Source organism: Callithrix jacchus, chromosome 5, assembly GCF_049354715.1.
Source record: "Callithrix jacchus isolate 240 chromosome 5, calJac240_pri, whole genome shotgun sequence".
Taxonomy (NCBI): Eukaryota; Metazoa; Chordata; class Mammalia; order Primates; family Cebidae; genus Callithrix; species Callithrix jacchus.
In genome coordinates, this window is record NC_133506.1 from 125,749,505 (window position 1) to 125,771,952 (window position 22,448).

Here is a 22,448-nt window from a genome sequence, read left to right on the forward strand (position 1 = left end):
GGGCTGAGCCTACACTGGACACAAAGGCCTGGTGGGGAAGGTAGGCATCAGTGTGAGTTAGGTTTAGTAGCAGAACTTGGACCATAAATGCAGTCAGTGCAGGTATGCATTAGAGCTGGGACATGTGGGAACAAACTATTCTGGTCAGGGATGCTGTGGATGGAAAAATTACATGGAAATTTTCATTAATAGCAACACGGGGAGCATGTTGCTCAGATACTGGGTAAGAGCTATGTGGCATCTTTAATCTGTATGCACCCTACGTTTTCAGGCTAGTTCTGTCCCAGGTGCAGGAGCTGCTTTGTTGCCCTACCCAGGATTAATGACTGTGCTTGTTCTTTTGATAAAGTTAGTATACCTTGGGGTTCTCAAATACTCTGGCACATAAGTAGGGCTCATCTTCCCAGAGTCCTCAGTTTTCTGTTCATTGATATCCTCCTTCTGTGGAGAACCATATGACATTTGAAAAATCATAAATGGTAAACAGAGAGAACTCCATCTTGGGTTTTGATAATATCCTGATCTTAGTTCTGGTAGAGTAGCAGTGAGGGAATTCTCATGAAAGTCAGTCATGTGAAAGCTTCCAGGCCTGATCTTTGAACCCTGTGCCTTCTAGTACATCTTAAGTATTTCTTCCATTGTCTGGCCTCTTGAATAAGATAGACATTCTGATCTTCTGTTTTGCTGATGTGATCCAGGTCTCATGCTTGAGTATAATACTGAATTGAGTTCAGAATAATAATTAAATGTTGAGTCACCCACAATTTGTAATTTTAAGTTACAGGAATCAAGGGGTTGATCCATCTCTTCTTGGAAGAGTAAGGGAGGCAGCCATTCTCAAATGATTTCTTTCTATTTTATAAATGCCCTTTTCCCCTTGAAATGCAATTTGTAAGTTAGTCTGGACTGCATAGCCAGTGCTGGCAATCATAAGTAGACAGAGGAAGAATCTCTCAAATGTGAAAACAAAGTGATGGCCTAAAACTGGTCAAATTCGATATCTTAGATATTAAAGATAACCCAGAAAAAAACAGGAATTTGTGCTTTAGGGGAAAGCCTGTAACCTTGAATGATTTTCCCATGACACTAATAATAAACTGTATTTATTTAGTACTTACTAAGTGTTTCATATTAAAGACATTATGTGCCATAGTGCCATTTGTTTCCCACAACAACATTATCATCCTATTTTATAGACGAATCAAATGGAGCTAGAAACCTAGCAAATATCATAAAGCTAAGAAGTGGAGAGCAGGAGTTAAACTGAGATCTTTCTGTTCTCAGTTCTTCTGTTCTTTCCAAAGTAAAGCACATCTGGAAAGGAGATTTACTTTCTGTAGAAAAGAAACTCTTCTTAAAATGGGGATTGGGTAAAACCTAAGCCTGGCTATTGGTAAAGTTTTATTAGAGGTAAGGGGAACTTCAAAGGCAATATGATTCTATCTTCTAACTTTTTAAGTGAGGAAGCCAAGACCTAGAGATGGCGACTTGCATGTGATCCTGAAGAAGGTCTACTGTCTCCAGCAATTGTGAATGGATGACTCTTGTCTGACAGTTTTTGGCTAGCCTGGGCAAAATTTCCAGCAACTTCGGATCCCCAGCTGGGCTATCCCTGAGACTATCTAACCTTCATATGGTGTTTCAGATTTTAAGTGACCTGAAATGACAAGGAAACAAGAATTTAAGGCACAAATGGGCAGTAGCATAAGAGTGTGTGATTAGATATCCTTTGTGTCTATGCAATTTTGGCCAAATGTGCAAACTCTCAGGAAGAACCTACAAGTGAGATCAGAATAACAGTCAACAAATGGGAATTCTCCTTAAGGTGAAAGGGTTCCTGATTTAAAGATTTTATCTCTTCCTCTGCAAAGTCAGAGAGGCCCCTGTAATGAAAAAATATTGCTCCAAGAATGTATGGCTGAAGCTTGTATGAAAGTATCCAGGGTTGCATATAGACTGTAAGTACCTAATTATCCTCTAGACCGGTGCCATCAAGGATAAGTGGCATCAATTAAAATTAAACGGACATCAATTGAAATTAAATCTAATTAAAATTCAATTGTGTTGCAACAGTCACCTTTCAAGTATTCAACAACCGCATATAACTAGTGGTTATCATTTTAGATTGGGCAGAAGTAGAATATTATTATTATTGGAGAAAATTTTGTTGAACAGTGATATTCTAGTCTGTATAAATGTTCATGACTAGAAGTGAGACTTTATTATTTATTTAAAGGAGAGTCTTCTTTGAGAAGAGCTTCATAGAGGAAGTGGCAACTGAGATTACTTGCAAAACAATTCAAAATTAGTCATGAAAATGTTGGGGTGAATTAAGGCAGGAGTCAGAAGCTGTGACAGCCATCCTAGACCAGGACATAGAAATTGCCTTGTAGAATGTTAGTAATTTTGGAACTCTGAAGGGTAAGATGCATGAAGAAGCATGATAGGAAGTCTGACTAAATAGATGACCTAGTGAGCTACTAAAGAACTCTGCCTATTGTTATAAGGAGTTTGAATTTTCATGCTGGGCAGGAAGGATAACTCTTCAAGGATTCTCTGTAGAGATAGCTTGGGAATAACTTGTCCAAAAATTACTCTTGAAGTGGGTGAGAATGAGGATGAAAGGGATATTTTGGGAGAAAATAAAGAAAAAAGCAGGCTGAAAAAGCTATTGTATTTACCCCCATGTTTATTGCAGCACTATTCACAATAGCAAAGATATACAATCAACAAAAGTGTTAATCAAAGATGACTGCACAAAGAAAGTGTGATATATGTATATGTATGTATGTCACACCCAATAGAATACTATTTGACCATAAAAAAAGAATGAAATCATGCCATTTGCAGCAACATGGATGGAACTGGACATTATTATGTTGAGTGAAATAAGCCAGATGCAGAAAAGCAAATATTGCATATTCTCACTCATATGTGGGAGCTTAAAAAATTGATCTCATGGAGGTAGTTATTCCTGCAGAGATCTCCATAAACAATTTTTTAGGCTTTATTTATTTATTTATATTTTTGAGGCGGAGTTTCACTCTTGTTACCCAGGCTGGAGTGCAATGGCGCGATCTTGGCTCACTGCAACCTCCGCCTCCTGGGTTCAGGCAATTCTCCTGCCTCAGCCTCCTGAGTAGCTGGGATTACAGGCACGCACCACCATGCCCAGCTAATTTTTTGTATTTTTAGTAGAGACAGGGTTTCACCATGTTGACTAGGATGATCTCAAAATCTTGACCTCGTGAATCACCTGCCTCGGCCTCCCAAAGTGCTGGGATTACAGGCTTGAGCCACCACGCCCGGCCAATTTCTTAGGCTTTTTACCATGGGTAACCAATTTAAGAACATTTATACCAAACACTCAAATCTTCATTGACACAGAAGGAAGACTTGTAGAGAGTTTGAAAGATATATTTTCTTAAGCCATGTATCTGACCACTGTGAAGCTTTGGCCACTTGGCTATTCCAAAATTAAGTGATAAAAATTGATAAAGAGATGAGTAACCTGTTCTGCAATTATACAGGCAGTAGGAAAAATAAAAAATAAAATAAGTGATAAGTAACCTGACTGTTGTCATCAAGATGTTAACCAAGAACTGTCAAAACATGCTTATGTAACATTATAATAATTAGAGATAACAAAACATGACAAGTTCCTGAATACCTGATATATTAGCTATTGTGTTGGCCCATTCTCACTCTGCTAGTAAAGATATACCTGAGACTGGGTAATTTTTAAAGGAAAGTGGTTTAATTGAGTCACAGTTCAGCATGGCTGGGGAGGCCTCAAGAAACTTACAGTCATGGTGGAAAGGGAAGCAAACACATCCTTCTTCACAGGGTGGCAGGAAGGAGAATAAGTGCTTAGGGAAGGGGGAAGCCCCTTATACAACCATCAGATCTTGTGAGAACTAACTCACTAATCATGGAAACCACCCCCACGATTCAATTATCTCCATTATGGGAACTACCATTCGAGATCAGATTTGGGTGAGGACACAGCTATTATTATTTTTTTAAGTTTTCAGGATGTATGGGAGACCAGGCACTGTGCTAAACTCGAAAGTGCTTTATACATTTATTTTCTAAGTATTATTAGCTCTATAAAAATAGAGAAAGCTGAGAAAGAAAGGATAAAAGCATCCTGACTTTATCCACATATTCAGTAAAGGAAAAACCTAGGCTCTGAATACTAGCTGCCTCACCCCAAAGCACTTGTGTATGACTTCTATGTTCTTCATAATTTTGTGTACTGCTCATAAGAATCTTGAAGATAAATATCATTAGAATCACTTTGCAGATCATGAACCAAAATTCTGATGAGTTAAATAAATTGTGCAGTACCACACAGCCCTGCATAAATAGCCAAACTGACTTTCCAATTTAGATAATTGATTCAAGGTCTATTTTCTTTCCAGTGTCTTCCTGGCTTCTAGTGTTTCATCTTCATGAACTGTCATAGACTTTATTGATAGTGAAGACAATTAGAGAAATTCAGGGCTGGTCAGGACCCAGAAAATGATCACATCCTTCTCCCTGGTTCCTGGCAAGACAGGAACTCTACCTGCTTAGTATCAAGCTGAAGAGGGTTCTTTTATAAATAGCATCGATATTTCTACATTATAATAGTCTTACATACTTACTGAAGAAAAGCTGGAAAGTAGAGAAACAACTTAAATATCCAAAATTTTATTTATTAATATTCTTCTTAAAAAGGAAATGTATCTCTTTGCTTATAGCCCTTCTCATATAAAATGACAGTTCCCATATCTTTAAATATTTTTCTACATTATGATTTTAAAAACAGCTTCAAGTCCCATTAAATGATAAACCATGATGTATTGAAGCAATTTAGATTTTTGCCAATTAGGTTACCATCCTTGGCTAATGTTTGTGGTTATTTTCTTATGACCAACTCCAACAAATTGAATTTTGAGATGGGGCAATAGAATTTTAATGTTTTTGATATATGGTATTACAAAAAATGTATGCCCGTTGGTGTTTCTAGCAATAGAGTGTGAATGTATTCATTTTGTGTATTCTTGCCAATTCAATTGGCAAAAAATGGCATCTCTATTTTAAATAGATTTTGGTTTCAACTGTGGCAGGCTGAATCATGCTCCCCCCCAAAAAAACTGACTATGTCCTAATCTCTGGAACTTGTGAATATGTTACTTTATATAGTAAAAAGAATTTTATAGATGTGATTGAATTAAGGATTTTTAGATGGGAAGGTTATCCTGGATGATCTTGGTGGGCCCAATGTAATTCTAGAATCCTTGTAAGGGGAAAACAGGAGGGCAAGAGTTATAGAGAGAAGATGTGAGGATGGAAGCAGAGGTCAGAGATGAGAGAAGATACTATGATGTTGCTTTGCAATTGGAGGAAGGGGCCGTGAACCAAGGAATGTGGCCATCCTCTAGAAGCTGAAAAGGCAAGCCACAGATTCCCAAAGAACCTCCAGAAGGAACACATTTGTATCAGTCTATTTTCATGCTGATAATAAAGGCATACCAAGACTGGGTAATTTACACAGGAAAAAGGTTTAATGGACTCACAGTTCCAGATGGCTGGGGAGGCCTTACAATCATGGTGGAAGGCAAGGAGGAGCAAGTCACAGCTCTGCAGCAGGCAAAGAGAGAAGTTGTGCCGGGAAACTCCCCCTTATAAAACCATCAGATCTTGTGAGACTTATTCACTACCACGAGAACAGCATGGGAAAGACCCACCACAATGACTCAGTTACCTCCCACAGGGTCCCTCCCACAACATGTGAGAATTGTGGAAGCTACAATTCAAGGTGAGATTTGGGTGGGGACACAGCCAAACCATATCAACATCCTTGCAGACCCATTTTAAATTCTGACTTCCAGAACTCTAAGATTATACATTTATGCTGTTGTAATCCACTGTATTTGTGACAACTTGCTCCACCATTCTTTCTTCTTATTTTTATATTTGTTTTCCCCGTGGCCCTTAGCTCATTTTTTATATTGTTGATCTTACTTTCTACCTATGGCTTTTTCTTTTCTTTTCTTTTTTTCAGTCCTCATATGGACTGCCAAAAATTGCCAGTGCCGGCTATATTTTAAGTCGTCATGGTGGGCTATTGGGAAAAGTTTTCAATTAGCAACAATTGCATCTTGGATAAATCTCATTGGCTACGATACTGCCACTGCACAAAGCTTACCTATGGCTTTTTAAAGGCTCTTTCTATATTAAGACTATTAGCCATTCTTCAGTCACATTGCCAATATTTTCTCCAATTGTTTGTCTTGTAACTTTTTTCATTCTTTTGTATGTAGTCTTTTCCCCTGATAGGATATAGAAATGAGAATCATTATAACCTGTAGTATCAGAAAGTCTTGGACTTAAGTTTCAGCTCTAATTTTAGACAAGTTGTTTTACCCCCCTGAGCTCTAATTTTCCTATATGTACATTGGGAAAATAATAATATCAGCCATATAAAGATAATTGTAATGATTAAATGAAATAATGCATGTAAAGAGTTATGATTATATCTCATATTTAGTAAGTAATCAATACAGATTAGATATTCATTTTACTATTATTGTCATCTTTTATTTTCTGGTTTAATTTTTTATCTACATAATAGTACATGTTTACAGGGTACATGTGATATTTTGATACAAGCATACGATATGTCATGATCAATTCAGGGTAATTGGGCTATCCATCACCTCATTTATCATTTCTGTGTTTTGGGAACATTCCAAAACTTCTCTAGCTATTTTGAAATATATAATACATTATTGATAAATATAGTTGTCTTACTATGCTATTAAACACCAGAACTTATTCCTTCTATCTAATTGTATGTACTGATTAACCAACCTCTCCTCATTCCAATCTCCCCCTACCCTTCCCAGCCTCTGGTGATCACCATTCTACTCATTATCTCCATGAGATCAACATTTTTAGCTCCTACATGTGAGTTAGGATATGTAGTGTTTGCCTTTCTGCACCTGACTTATTTCACTCATGATAATGTCCTTAATTTCCATCCATGACACTGCAAATGACAAGATTTCATTCTTTCTTATGGCTGACTAATATGGTTTCTTTCTCTGCTGAAGGACTTGGGGTAGGCAGTTTTGCATTTTATCTTGGGTCCATTCAATAGCTCCAAATTTCATATAGTTAGGAGCTTGCCTTTTTCAATCTCAATCAAATTATTCCCAGGACAAATTACTGCCATTTTCTTGTCTCTCAGACATTAAAGGAGAGTAGCAAGTCATCCTTATTTTCAGTCTGACCCATGATGAACTTGATGACCTGTCATTACAGTTAGCTGGGAAGCCTGGTTGCTGATGGATGCTTTGCTCTTTCACTCTTTAATTGGTAGATGAGGAAGAAAGAGGCAAAAAGAAGTCTTTCCCCATCACTCTCTCAGTTGATTCTCCAGAAGATCATTTCTATTTTAATCTCAGTAATGGCAGGTGATGAAACTGCCAGTAAGTTCCAGGCATATTAACAGCTGGCTCAAAGGTAACAATATGTATAAATGTGAGCTCTAATCCAAGCTTTTTTGCAAAATGAAACCGTCTAGAAGTCAAACATCTGTTAAAAGAACGCAGAATTCTAGGCAGAATATATCCAGAAGCAACTTGTATAACCTGCTAGTGCTAGTGCTTTTTGTTCTCATGATTTTTTTTTCAAATGAGTTTGCTTTTTGAAGTGGTGGGGGTGGGTAGACAAAAGTAGAAATGTCTTTTTAAAATACTCCAAGTACATTGAGTTTTCTTTTCTTTGATTTTGGATCAACATTGATTTGGCAGAATTTGGAAAAAGATTTCTTTTTTCTAAGAGCAAAAGAACTTTAGTCCAGAGTGCTTTATTTCCACTATCAGCAGAATTCTGAGGTCATTATTATAGAAAATGACAGTTTGCTTCATAAGGGTTCAGATCATTTTTTTTGATGCTCAAAGTTCTGACTATCAAATTTTATGCTCTGTGATTGCAGGAGTGCTTCTATTCTCTGTCCTAGTGTCAGAATTCTCACAAATGAACAAACAAAACAAAACAAACAAATACATATGAGATTATTATAAATGGGTTTGCTTATACCTACTGTCCCTTTGATTTGAAGTGACCATAATTATTACTTCATCTCAAATTATCTATTTAGGAGCATCTGTTGAATGTCTAATATCCTAAAAGTTGTGAGTATAGGAGAGAAAATAAAGCAGATTACTCTTTGACATTATGGTACTTGGTATGCTCTACATTTAACAGGCAAGAGCAACCCTGGTCATCTACATGCTCTGGAAGATATTCCAGATTCATATAATATCATCTGGAAGATATTCCAGATTCATGTAATATCATCTGGAAGATATTCCAGATTCATGTAATATCATCTGGAAGATATTCCATCTGGAGATAATCCAGATGATATTACATGAATCTGGAATATCTTCTTTACTCAATTGCATAGAATGTACTTGGTAATCCATCCTACTGAACTAGCATGTTATTCTATTCAAATGCTTTTCATTAGCCCAGAATCCCAATTGTCCAGCACTCCCTCCCTTCTCCTGATCCAACAGAGATGCCAAGCTTTTCCCTTCTATATCACCTATCTCTCCCCAAGGAGTGCTGCCTTCTCACAGGGTCACTTCTTGTCTTGCAGACTCGCAAGTTCTCTTCCTTTTGAAGCTGCAGTGCCAGAATTCTGATTCCTCAGTTGTCAGGACTGTTCTCTATTTTCCCACTCAGGACAGGTTCCTCTCTTGCTGTGAGTGATGTTATCTGGTTTCTTTTGCCAATTGGATCCATCACACTTTCTTCTTTATCACATAGCCCTCACTAGGCATGACTCGAGATCTTCCACCGCTGGTTTTAATGATTATTTACCTAGTTAGATGAACATTAGAGTCAGCAGCATTTCTGTTTTCTAGTTATGCTAGAGGCATGAAGGATGTTAGATTTTGGTTGCTCTTCTTGTTGACCTACCTGGTGTTTTGTGGATGTATAGAGAGATTTGAATTTATGCGTACACTGTTATCCTGGGATATCAGAATCTCTCCTTTGCTACTGTTAAACTAGGACACTTCACCATACCCTTTTTGCAGATCTTACAAAGATCTTTATAAAATTGCATGCAAATGTTTTAGTCCTGTAACTTGTTTGTAGATCTGAGATGCATTGGCCAGATATCCACTTATAAGGAGAAAAGCAAATCAGCCTTAATATGGAGGTTCTTCTCTCCCCTAGCCCTACAAACATTCTCAGTGGAATCACTTATGTCTCTCTAAAAAGCTTCTTGAAAGTTTCGATGGTTCTAAAACTCAATGACCAATAACATCCTTAGACCCAGGCAAAATGTTTCTTCTGAGCTTTGAACTTTAGAGGGTCCTATCACACACACACACACACACACACACACACACACACACACACACCACAATTTATTAAAGAATACACAGAATTATTTGTCATTTGGGATCTAGCAGTTGGTGCTGGCACAGTGTGACCAATAATCCTAAATATCTACTCTTTTAACCAATGTTGTTCAAGTCCCAGAAAAAAGCTTCTCTATATTTCTTGCTGTGTGTCCACAAAACAAAAGAAACTGTGTCCAAAGGCCATGAATATTTGTGGATTGCAACCCTGCTGACATCAGAGATGGACACTGCTTTGGAGTGCAGGGAGAATTGAAGCAGTAGAAGGGCTTAATTTTAGAGGAAAGACAAATCAATTAATTAGTCAAATAATATGACATATTATGTAATATGAATACTAGATTATTACCTAACAAAATACAATTTTCCCAAAGGGTCAACTATTCATTTTCTTGCTTCTCTTAATGTTTTAATTTGTGATTCCAGAGAAACTCCTAAATTAGTGCAGGATTTGCAAGGATTAGCCAAAAAATTCTTTATTATATTAAAAAATCCATATTACTCTTAAATTTGCATATATGTAAATAACATGCATGATATATGATACTGATGTTTATAATGCTTAATAGATAGGTTCCAAATACTACAGTTCCAAATAATTTTATTTTTACAAAAATATTTTTAATTTTATTTTTATAGTTTATAATTTTGAAGTTTTAGAAGAAAAATGACTTAAAATATATTCAATTTTTAATCAATTTATTTTTTATATCTTGCATATAATTTTATATTTTAGATGAGAATACACTCAAACATCAATACTTTGAATACAATTACATTTTATGTTTTACTCCTTTAGTCCATGCTCAATCTTCTTAGATATTTGGTTAATTCTTAGTCTTTTGGCAGACCATTACTTAATGCATTTCTTATCTTGTCATTACAAAGGTCTATTTGTCAACATTGAGGAATAGAATATTTAAATCAAGCGTCATTTTTACTATTGCTCCAGCCCTGAAAATATAAGGGCAGATTTGCCTACAGTCTTTCTCAGTAACTTGTTCTAGTGGTTATCATTCTGTTATTTGAAAATTTTTTCTTGTATCTAACAGTTTTCCCTACTGTATCTTAAGCCATTTCTTTTTATATTTCAGATTACACACACACACACACCCATTTATATACATGTGGTAAACATTATCAGATGGGATTTTTAAAAACATGTCTTACAATTTTCCCTGAAAATGAGAATTTAGAATTGTGATTTTTTTCTCACATTTTTATGATTGATTTTTCAGGCCTTATCTCCCTACCGTATACAGAGATGAGTACCTGTTTCTGAAAGGTAAATGAGAACTCCATGATGCTGTTATTATTAATAGAATAGCATTGAAAATATACATCTGAAAAGGAAACAAAATGGAAATGTATTGGAAATACATTTTTCAGGTTGTCTTAATTTTTCTGCAGTTAGCCTAAACTCAAATTATATTTGGCTTGTGTATTACTAGTGACTGTGTGGAAAGCAAGGAAGCTCAGCTGGCTTAGAAGTTTGTCATGCTGGCTGGAGGCTTAGTTGCTCATCTATAAAATATAGAGCTTCTGCTTCCAACCTACTACCTATTTCACAGACATGCAGTAATGTTTTAATGAAAAGTACTTTGAGGTCTTTGGGGGAAAAAAAGATGCTCTCTGTAAACAGAGAGTTGGTACCAAAATGTTCTTTTCATTAGGTCTTTGGATCTCCTTATGAAAGTCCAGGCTACCTAATGGATGGGGATTTATAGACGGCCATTTGTAAAAACATATCCAAGCACACTCAAACATTAAACAAACACAGATGTGCAAATGAGATTATGAAATTGCCCAAGAATGGTACAGCCTGTATCTGGAAATTGATGGGAGAGACTGATTTTTCATAACTTTAATTATTCTCACTCTCAACCATACATCGGAGACATAAACTGTCTGAACTCACCAGCACTGAAATGGCAATCCTTTTATAAAACTCTTAGCAGTCCTCCAAGGGAAAAGAAAAATTAGGAACAGATTGTCTAAACCTGGGTCTACACTGGTCTTTTTACTTTTTTTGTAGAGACTTTAAAATCTCATCTAGATTGTCACAGGTACCAACTAGTAATTCTGAAGGACACACAGCTAGTGACTTGTAAGCCAAATGTATTAATTTTGTAATTTCCTGTAGATTTCAAGAACTGCTATAGAAATAGGCTTTGGGAGCATCTGAGAGCTGCCTAGGGTTTTGTATTAGTATGTAATATACAGATACTCCCTGAAGGGTAACCTCACAATATGAGCCAGAGGGCATTGATCAAAATCCTGACTTTTAGGCTTTTATTATTTCCTCCCTCATTAAGTCTATGAGTGACACAAATGAAAGGAGACTCTAACAATGACAATGACACATTTTGATTAGGATTATCTACTCCGGTGGCCTTTTCTCCCAAATTCACTAAATTCTTGCTCAACTTTCTTCTTGACTCTCACTCACACCGGTCATCTTCTGTTACCATTTGGCAAAAGCTTTCTGCCCTAAATGTTCCTGTCTTGCACAATGGAAATGATACTCATAAGGTCTCAATCAAATTGTCATGTGAATTATTTTACTTCTCATGAGGAAGATAAAAATAAACTAGATTGGGATTGGAAAAACCATTTCATATCATTGACCTCAAGCAGTCTTCATCTGTAGTCATTCCAGAGTGGTTTCATCTACTTTCTAACCTATTGTTGCATCTCCTTCATGGTGACTAAGGCTACTCTCCTATTGCCCAATTCTTCTTACAACTTGGGAGGTTATTGTGGTTGGTTTGTTTTTAATATCTTGCCCAATTTTTCCATTTTTAGTTCCAGACTGTTGCATATAACCACTTTCAACTATCCCATTCTTTACAGAAAGACACAGTACTGTATATGACCTAGCTCAAGTATTTTTCCATCTCATTTTGAAGTAGGTGCATCATACCCATGGACTCTACAAAAATTGCAAGTGGGAGATTGTTATACAATTTCTTTTTATTCTCATAGTGATCAGGTTTTGGGTAATTCACAATTATTATTGCATTGATTCCTCATAATTGTCCCGTTATGTTGGACATTAAAATCCCATTTGGTAGATGAGGAAGCTGAAGACAAGACAGTTTAGTCAACTAATCCAAGGTCATCCAATCTGTAATTGACAGTGCTAATAACTTGAATCCAAAGTTTGACTAACTCTGAAACCCATTTCTGTGTGTCATATTCCTGCCTCCCCATTAATCTGCCTTAATTCGGTTTTACAGGTATTTTCCTTTGTCCATCTCTTAAAAAGTCATGCTATCAATATCAATTCCTATTTTACATTTTAAACACCATTTTAAAATTTTCATCAGAATTCTTACTATTATTAAATTTCATTTTGCTTAAGAGAACTAAGCACCTGGGCTATACGTACACAACCTCTGTTTGATCCTTCTGCTGGGGTTAAGCATACATTGGGAAGCCTCCATAGCCATGCATTGTACTGCCTTTCCTTAGATATGGAGTAAAGAAAATATCACTCAAAAATGCAATGTCCACAGAAACCTTGGGAAGTTTACTAAAATAAACAACCATACTTTATTCTAATTCCAAGAAAAAGGTTTTAATCTCTTAGTTCAAATAAATAATATTTTTCAATAGAGTCAGAGACTGTTTCCCATGGAGCTCTGTTAGTATGCAAAGACTTTTTAGAATGTTACATAGTTATCATTTCTTCCTACCTTCATGGTTTCTTATCAAATATGTACCTTAAGTATTTGAATTAGTTGTAATCAGTTGCTCATTTGACCAAAACTACCCTGCTTGTTGCAAATGTGGATTGGGAGGAGCTCTATAAACTGTTACCTCTTGTTCAAACTGTACTACAGTGTTTTGGTAACCTACTGCCTATATGTGGGTAGTAACAGAAACACGTAGAGCAAATGATTATAACTTTTTCCAAGGGAAATTTCACCATCGGTTTCAATCATGCAAAGTGACTGAACATGAGATAATGGTTTTCACATTCTTAGAATTGTTTTCTGCAACATGTTTTACTTTAATAAAAGTCAGGATATCATTTTGAATATTTCATTCATCCATATGAGCCTGGCTTTCACCCAGGTAGCATCACATATCATTTGCTTATTTAATTTTGAGTAAGCTGGTACCATAACTGAGTCCAATAACAACAAAAACATTGAGAAAGTTACTACGATCTCAAAAATAATGCTTCTATCACTACCTCCGGATTTCTTTTTCTCCTTAATTCATAACAGTTACTTACTTAAATAGGTTTTCCTATTCAGTGAGCATCTGCATAAATCATTAGAAAATGGCCAGAAATAGAGAAATGCCAAAAAGCCCTCTTTTTTTGGTCTTTATTTTAATGTAATAGAATGAACACAGGTGCACCCAGTATATGTGTGTGTGTGTGTGTGTGTGTGTGTGTGTGTGTGTGTGTGTTTAATAGAAGTGGTTCTGGGCTCAAATTAAACTTCTGTCAAGCTATTAAGTATCGTAGAGCTTTAAAATCAAGTGGATAAAGCTGTCGGTCTTCTGCCTTTCTAAGTTTATTAACTTAATTCTTTCTACTACACGTGGGTTTTATAATATTTCTGATTTTATATTGTTTTGTGTTAGACTTAGACTTCTAATGGAAACTTTCAATTCCAAATAGAGAAAATAATAGCAACAATAATTTATCTTTTGGCTTCCAGTGTCTTTTAACATTCTTCTCACTTGAACTTTAAAACAATCCAGCTGTGCAAAAGGGCAAACCTTACTCTCTCCATTTTATTGAGTAAGAAATGGAAGCACAGGAATAAAATCACTCATTTACCAAAGTTACTCTCAGTCTCACTCTCATCTCTACTCACTCTGTGTTTCTTGGTTGCAAACACTATATCCCCTAGAGACACCTCCAGTGATTTCTTGGAGTTCCTGGAATATAATTTAGAAATACCTATTCATTCCTTCTTGCCCACTTTTCAATGTAGTCAGCCTACCTAAGACTAAATATAATTGTCATCCATTTGGGGAAGGAGGGTAACATGCTTTAAAGAGCAGAAATATTATTCACTCAGTGCTGCAGCAGTTTGTTTAAATCAGTGTGCTCCTTTTTATATCAGCTCCGATACTATTCTTTATGGGTCACTTAAGAGGCATTTACTTGGTACTTGTCATGATCAAATCACAAAATGAAGATGATTATTGCTCTCAGACATTTCATGTGAAAGGTGTGAAAGAGAAGAAAACTGCTGTGTCACAGAGTTGAAATCGTCCTGAGCTTGTCATTCAAGCCCTAACTGCCATGTGTTTGCAGTTTAGTTTTGGGGAAATTAGCACTAGGGTCTCAGTTTTCTCATTTGTCAAATCTGGTCATTTTCCAAGGGTTTTCTAATTTCTAGAGCCCTCTAAATCTGTGAAGAGCCTCTCCAGCCCTGTTTATCTCTATGCCTCAATCCAATTCTCCATCCCAGCCAAAACCACACAAATACATTCATTTTTCCTCTGTGTTTTCTAGTTCCAGAGCTGGGCTTACTAATTTTCTTGTATATAGGGCTGGTTTCACTCTACATCCCTGACTAATATTGACCAAAGAAGTATTTACAAATGTAAATCCCAACCCCATCCACCCAACATAACCTGTGAGGCTTCCTAAAGTTTTCTATTTTGGATGACCTGGAATTTCCCCCATGTTATACTTCTCTCTGTTGCAGTCTTTCTATATCTTTAATAGGGATTCTATGCCTGATACATCACCAGGATTCATGACATGTTGAGATGTCCTTCTACTTCATTTTGCAACTCTGGCACAGATCACTTGACTAAAATGAGTCTGGGAATTATGATCATTTTATATTGAGTTTTTTTTCCCACTAAGTTGCTTTCATCCTGTCCTCCAGATTCTCCACCTAGCATCTCCATTCCTTCCCTTTTTCTATCAAATCTGAACAGTTACAGAACTGCTTTCTTCTCATCTTCTGGGCTACTATATAGCAATGCTTCACTGCAGCATATCAAATATGTTTCATACACATTGATATTGGTAGCAGGATTATACCATCAGAGTTCTCATTATTCTTGACCCAAGGAGAGAGAACTGTTGATAAAATTGGCAACAACAAGGACAAACATGATTTATGTATATGTTGATTTAAGAATTATGGGAAGTCTAGCCATAAAAGGCAGTATTTTATGTACTTGGCAGACAATATGAAAAATATAATAATTAACAGCAAAGTTGTTCCTCTAAGAATGACTCTTAGAGGTGAAATTCAGAAGTTGTTTACAGATCTGGAGACCAAACAATAAAGGGGAAAGGAATTAGGAATTTTAGAAAAATATTGTTTTAGGCAAGAAGAGAGAAAAGACACACAGAGAAGGTTAGCTGGGGTAGTGATGGGTGAGAGGAGCAGCAGAGGATGTGTATGAGCAGAGAATGAGGAAGGGCTATGAGGAACTTTGAAAGGGTGGAAACTTGAACTTTCGAAGATAGGAAGAGATTGGTGAAGAGATGTGGCTAGAACTAAAATTTGGAATGAACACTGGCAAAGAATCTCCTCATGGCATGTTGGGAAAGATGAATGAAAGAGTAAGTGAGATGAAAGGAAGGGAAATTGAGTCATAGTCCCCCATTCCAAATATTCACTGCTGAGGGTAATTGAGCAAACAGCAAAGCTTAAAAAGAACTCATGACTGGATATCCTCAATGAGAGTGAAACTTCTTTCTTCCAGTTCCTGCTTGAAAATATAAACAACATGCAAATTCAAATAAAAAAATTCTTCCTGTGTCACGTTGAGAAACCCTCTGTTTACTTTGTTGTTGTGACTCACTTTGAGAGTATTCTTACAAGAATGCAATTTGTAGGGATGGGCAGACCTGTTGGGGGAAAAACAAGGACCTTATTGGAATGTTTACCCATTCTTGGGACCATAGTTGTTTTTTTTTTTTTTTTTTTTTTTTTTTTTTTTTTTTTTAAACAAAGTCTCTATTCCTTTTTAAAAGACTCGGTTTAGGTTTGGAGAAGAAAAATGTCTCAAATATAACAGCATAACTGGGGTGAGATACTCAAAAATTCTAAGACTCATTTTTTAAAAAAGCTGTAGAAGATCCCTAATGACTTAAAACAAAAACCACTTTTCTTAACTCAAGTTTTATCCACGTGGGTACTGAGAGACAGGTAAACTTGCAGGAACAGAATGACGGAGGGTCATACTGGGGAAGTGCTGCCCTGGAATAAAGAAGACTTAGACACATTATAGTTAATTGCAGCTACATGATGGAAAAGGAGACAGGGAAAGCAAGAGGTCACTGTAGCTCAAATCAAATCAAAGAATCAAAGCCCTGTACTTCAAATGAAATATTTTTATGATACAAAGTATCTGTGTGAGGAGCTTAAATGTGTAAGTATAGGAGTATTGTCTCAAAAAAAATAAGCTTTCTTCCACAAAATTTAAAATCCACAGGGGCAATTTTGAATCAGATGGATGAGGAAAACAAAGTAAGTTCTCTGTAAATATAAAAATGCTGTTAAAGGATTGGTGCCCTTTTTAATTGTCTTTTTCCCTTTTTTGGAGGTTGGAGGAGGGGTAGATAATCTTGGCTTTGGAACATTTAATCCTGACATATTTTATAAGGAGCTGCATTCAGCAAAGTTCTTTGACATTCTTAATCTGTCTATCTTTGATCTCTGGAGGGAAGAATCTGAGGTTGTTGTGGTTAGCTGTAAAGAAATAAAAAAATATTAATTCAATGACACATGTGTGAGAGGGTAATGAGCTAGAAATTAGGAGATACTATGTAGTTGGGGGTACAGTGGAGTTTCAGCATTTCTGGGGAGTACTGTAGAGTGGGGACTGTGTATGAAGCCTTTGAGCCATGTGGTTGGAGACAAGGTAGATGGTATTTTAAAGGGAATCAAAACAATACTAATTAATCTGTTTTATTTTGACCTTCTACTTAAGATTTTTTTTTTCTGAAAGCACACTTATTATTTGAGGAGAAAATACACAATCTTTCCTAATTCTTTTTAGAAGCCAATTCAAATATGCCTAGTCCTTCCTAAATGCTTTATGTATTTTAACAAGTAAAACTAAGAAAATTGTATTTGTCAGTGTTTTATGTGAGTGTGGCTATGAAGTGTTTTCATCAAATTTGCACAGCATTTTTGTGTGACCTAATTTCACATACAGTTATGTGGCATACCAAGAATTAATTTTAGAGACTCCCTGGGAAACACTTCAAAGAGATACTGAGTCATCTTCTTGAAGAGTTTGAAGCCAAGATTGACAAGAGTCCTGGTTCAGAACAGAAATGGCATTTACACTGAGGACCATGGACAGAGAACGTGGTGGGTCACCACATGGGCCCCAAATCAAGTCTCAAAAACAAAGTCTGAAATGTTGGAATTTCTGTGACAGCTGTTTCTCACAAGGCAACTTTGAGATCCAAAGAAACAGAAAGGGGCTTACTTAAAAATAACTAAGGATCCCTCTATGCCTAGCAGAGAAGGCCAACAAGTATTCAGAGAAAACACTGGGAAAAAGCTTGTGGTATTCAGTGGGTTACAAGATTGCCACCTACATATATGATTTTCCCCTTCCATCTGTAGATAAGTTATATCCCTGGAAGAAAGCAAACCTGTCTTATATTATTATTAGATTTATTTATGTTCACAGTTTTATTTTCCCAATAAGAAAACAAGAGGCAATGCTTTCTAATTTTTTATGATCATTCATGGCACTTAGGATAGAGATAGGCATACAGCAGTTGTAAAATACATATTTTTGGTTAATAAGTTTAGATTGAAAATTTGGATAAATGAATCAAAGATTCAGATAATTCATGGTCCTGAAGGTTAAACCTGTAAACCTGTAAAAGTCTTTCAAATTTCTTTATCAGGCAATGAAAGTGAATTGCATTTCTTTTTCAGCAGAGTTTGTTTTGCAATCTAAACTTTTTGGACTTTGCTTTGAAAAGGTTGAAATGAAAAGCATGGCAGTGAATCAACAATTTAAGAAGGTTAACAATTAGTCATAACTTTAATAGATGAGACAATCACACCATCTTTATCTTTTAAAAATAACTAAATTTTTAATTAGATTTTAATCATAAAGGTCAGAGGTAGTGTAAGTTTAGAAAATCTGAAACACAGCCTGTGTTGGCAAAACTACTTAATCTCAGATGTGTTAACTTGGCCAAATTAACTGAAACAGATGGTGAGAAGCTTTTGTTCCTCAAGTGATCAATTGCTGATTGCATGATCTTAATGATCTTTAATATTTTAAGACTAGGTCTCAGAACTCAAGTTTGTAAGTATTGCTTCTATTTTATTCCTTAAAATGTTCTATAAAATATCAATTATTTGATCTCTGCTTTAACAAAGCGCAATATGACCAGTTAAAAAGACTGGTACTTCAGTTTTGACTTTGCTTCTGTGAAACATATGACTCTCCTGCTTCCTGACACGTATTTTAGATTTTTGTGAGCCATAAGTTTTGAAAGTACTAATTTGAGATGAACAATATTGGCTTCAGATGACAGTTGTTGTTCTGGTTACCTATTACTGTGTAACAAATGACTCTAATGCTGTGGTATAAAACAACAATCACTTTTATCATATTCATCACTTTGTGTGTCAGGAATTGCAGCAGGATCCCTCTAGGATTGCTGATCTGTGCCTCATGCTGATTAGGGCCTTAGGTGGCATGGCTGTGGCTTTAGGCTGAGTTAATTGGGATGGCTAGACTGGGATTTTGGTATGGGATGTCGGTTGCCTTCCTTGCTTCTTCTCTGTAACATATTTGCTGTGCTGAAATGTCCACAATAGCTTTTTAACTCATGTGTCTGGAACTTGAATTGCAATGGCTGGAAAAGGTAAAGCAGGCCAGGTATTCACTCCTCTCCTCTTTTCCACTTCCCTCTCCCCTTCCCTCCCCTCTTTCCTATCTTGTACTCCTTCCTCTTTTCTTGCCTCCCCCTTCTTCCCTCCCTTCCACTTTCTATCCTCTCCTCCTCTCCCCTCCCATCTTATTTTCCCTCCCCTTCCCCCACTCTCCCCTCCCCTCCCCTCTCCTCCCTTTCGTTGCCCTCTCCTCCCCCCTCTTCTCTTCCCTTCCCCTTCTCCTCTCCTCTCTCTTCTCCCCTCCCTTGTACCTTCTCTCCTCCATACCCCCTCCTTACCCCTCCCACCACCTCCCGCTTTATCTCCCCTCTCCCCTTTCTTCCCCTCCCCTTTCTCCTCCCCTCCCTTCTCCCCCCCATTCCCTTCCCACCCTCTCCAGTCCCCTCCCCTCTTATCCTCTTCCGTCTCCTACTCTGTCTCTCTCCATTTGCATGTGACCCTTTTCACATAGCTAGCTTCTTCACAGCATGGTAGTTTCAGGGAAGTCGGAATTCTTGCATAGTGGCTGGCTTCTTCCAGAAGAAGTTTTCCCATGGAGGGAGCATGAAAAGGCCCAGGTGAAACTGTAAGACTTCTTATGGCCTGTTCTTAGAAGTCCTGGAATACCACTTCTACCATATTCTATTGGTCAAAAGAGTCACTAAGGTCAGACCAGATTCGAGGAGATGGAAGGAATGGGCTTGATGGGATGTGGCATATATGTACAGAGAGGAAAGGAATTGATTTAGGTAGATTTAGGAGACAATCTACCAAGTTGCCTGTTTGTTTTATAAACTAGATTTCTGTAACAGAACACTTCTCCTCACCTTCAGGGCCCTCTTTTTTTTTGGAGACAGGGTCTTGCTCTATTGTTCAGGCTGAAGTGCAGTGGTGCCATTTCAGCTCACTGCAGCTTTGACCTCCCAAGTTCAAGCAATCCTCCTGCCTCAGTCCCCCAAATAGCTGGGACTACAGGCAGGCACCACCCTGCCTGGCTAATTTTTGTATTTTGTAGAGACAGGGTTTTGCCACGTTGTTCAGGCTCCTCTGGAACTCCTGAGCTCTAGTGGTCTGCCCACATTGGGCTCCCAAAGTGCTGGGATTGCAGGTATGAGCTACGGTGCCTCGCTACTTCTTTTTTTAAAAAAAGTTTTTTGATGATATTTTAACTTTCCATTTTTCCATGTGTGCTGTCATTTCAAAGTACCAATCATCATTGGATCAGTATTTTAATGTCAATTTTAAATTTTCTGTTTTTATTCTAAAATGCTATTTCAATTTGCTTAACTGAGTTTCACATCAACAAATAAGAAAAACTCTCGATTTTTCGGTGATTTACTAAACTTCTTCAATTATCTCTTTGTTTTCAACCATCACCTTCAGCAATAATATTGTTTGTGCTAGGGCATTTTAAAGGTTAGGAAATTCATTTGTACTATATATAAAAGCTTTAATTTTTTTTTCAGTTCAGGGTTTTCAGCTAGAGCAGAGAGTTGATCTAATTATCTGATTCATTTGGGCTTTAAACCCATTGAACAGACATAGGCAGATCTTATAATGTCACATAGTCCCAGTTTGCTACTAAGAATGTATGTGTCTTTGACAGTTATTTCTCTTGGCAATTTGAATTAAGTTATGACACTGAGTTGGCTCCAGAGAAACGTTTGAGTCAGGTGAAATTGGTCTTTATGTTTTATATTTCCATTTAAGGACATTACATTTCCCAGGACATCCTACTTTTTAGATTTCTAGAGTCCTTCATAGCACATCTCTCTCATCCCACTACAGGAGTCTATAGAAGGTGCCTGTAGTCACTATGATCACAGAGGTATATGACCATTCATGATACTGATGATAAGGAATAATTTAAATGGGTACTATTTGGGGAATTTCTATCACTCTAACAAGTGATAGAAAACCCAACTCAAATTAGCTATAACCAAAAGAAATGATTTGAACTACTACAGCCTATGGCTACAGTCATGCCTCATCTTACTACACTTTGCTGTATTGCACTTTACAGATAATATGTTATTTTACAAATTGAAGGTTTATGGCAACCCTGCATCAGGCAAGTGTGTCAGTGCTATTTTTGCAACACCATATGCTCACTTCATGTCTATCTGTCACATTTTGGTAATCCTTACAATATTCCAAACTTATTATATTTATTATGACAATCTGTCATCAGTGATATTTGATGTCATTATTGTAATTCTTTTGGGGCACCACAAACTGTGCCCCTATGTAAACAGCAAACCTAATCAGTAAATGTGTGTGTTCTGACTACTCTAATGTCTGGCTGTTCCCCCATCTCTTTCCCTCTCCTCAGGCCTCCCAATTCCCTGAAACACAACCATATTGAAATTATGCCAACTAATAACCCTACAAATGGCCTCTAAATGCTCAAGTGAAAGAAGAGTTGCATGTCTGTCACTTCAAATTGAAAGCTAAAACGATTATGCTTAATAAGTAAGGCATGTCAAAAGCCAGGCTGGGCCAAAAGCTAGGCTTCTTGTGTTAAACAGTTTGCCCTGCTGTGAATGCAAAGGGAAAGTTCTTAAAATTAGACATGCTACTCTGGCAAACACACAAATGAAAAGAAAGCAAAACTGCCTCATTGCTGATAAAGAGTAAGTTTGAATGGTCTAGATAGAAGATCAAACCAAACATGACATTCTCTTCAGCTGAAGCCTGATCCATAGCAAGGCCCTAACGTTATCCTTTAATTCTATGAAAATTGAGAGAGGTGAGGAAGTTGAAAAAAAGTTGGAAGCCAGCTGATATTGGTTCATGAGGTTTAATTAAAGAAGCCATCTCCATAACATAAAAGTGCAAACTGAAGCAGCAAGTGCTGATGTAGAAACTCCAGCAAGTTGTGTGGAAGATTTAGCTAAAACCATTAATGAAGGTGGCTACACTAAACAGCATATTTTCAATGTAGACAAAATAGCCTTCTATTGAAAAAGTTGTCATCTGGGACTTTCACAGCTAGAGAGGTGTGGTCAATGCCTGGCTTCAAAGATTGAGAGGACAGGCTGACTCTCTTACTAGAATCTAATGCAGCTGATGACTCTAAATGAAAGTCAATGTTCATTTACCATTTCAGAAATTCTATGGCCCTTAAGAATGATTCTAAATCTACCCTGCCTGTGCTTTGTAAATGAAACAA

The 22,448-nt window shown here is 36.8% G+C and overlaps 1 long non-coding RNA gene and 1 other non-coding gene across 2 annotated transcripts in view; one reads left to right on the top strand and one right to left on the bottom strand.

Annotated features, from left to right (window-relative positions):
• Positions 1 to 22,448, top strand: part of LOC103793351 (uncharacterized) — a 175,088-nt gene that overhangs the window by 139,164 nt on the left and 13,476 nt on the right. The gene's annotated exons all lie outside the window — the stretch shown is intronic.
• Positions 6,053 to 6,193, bottom strand: LOC118154157 (U4 spliceosomal RNA). Its single transcript, XR_004744055.2, has one exon. It is a non-coding gene; the product is annotated as a U4 spliceosomal RNA (small nuclear RNA).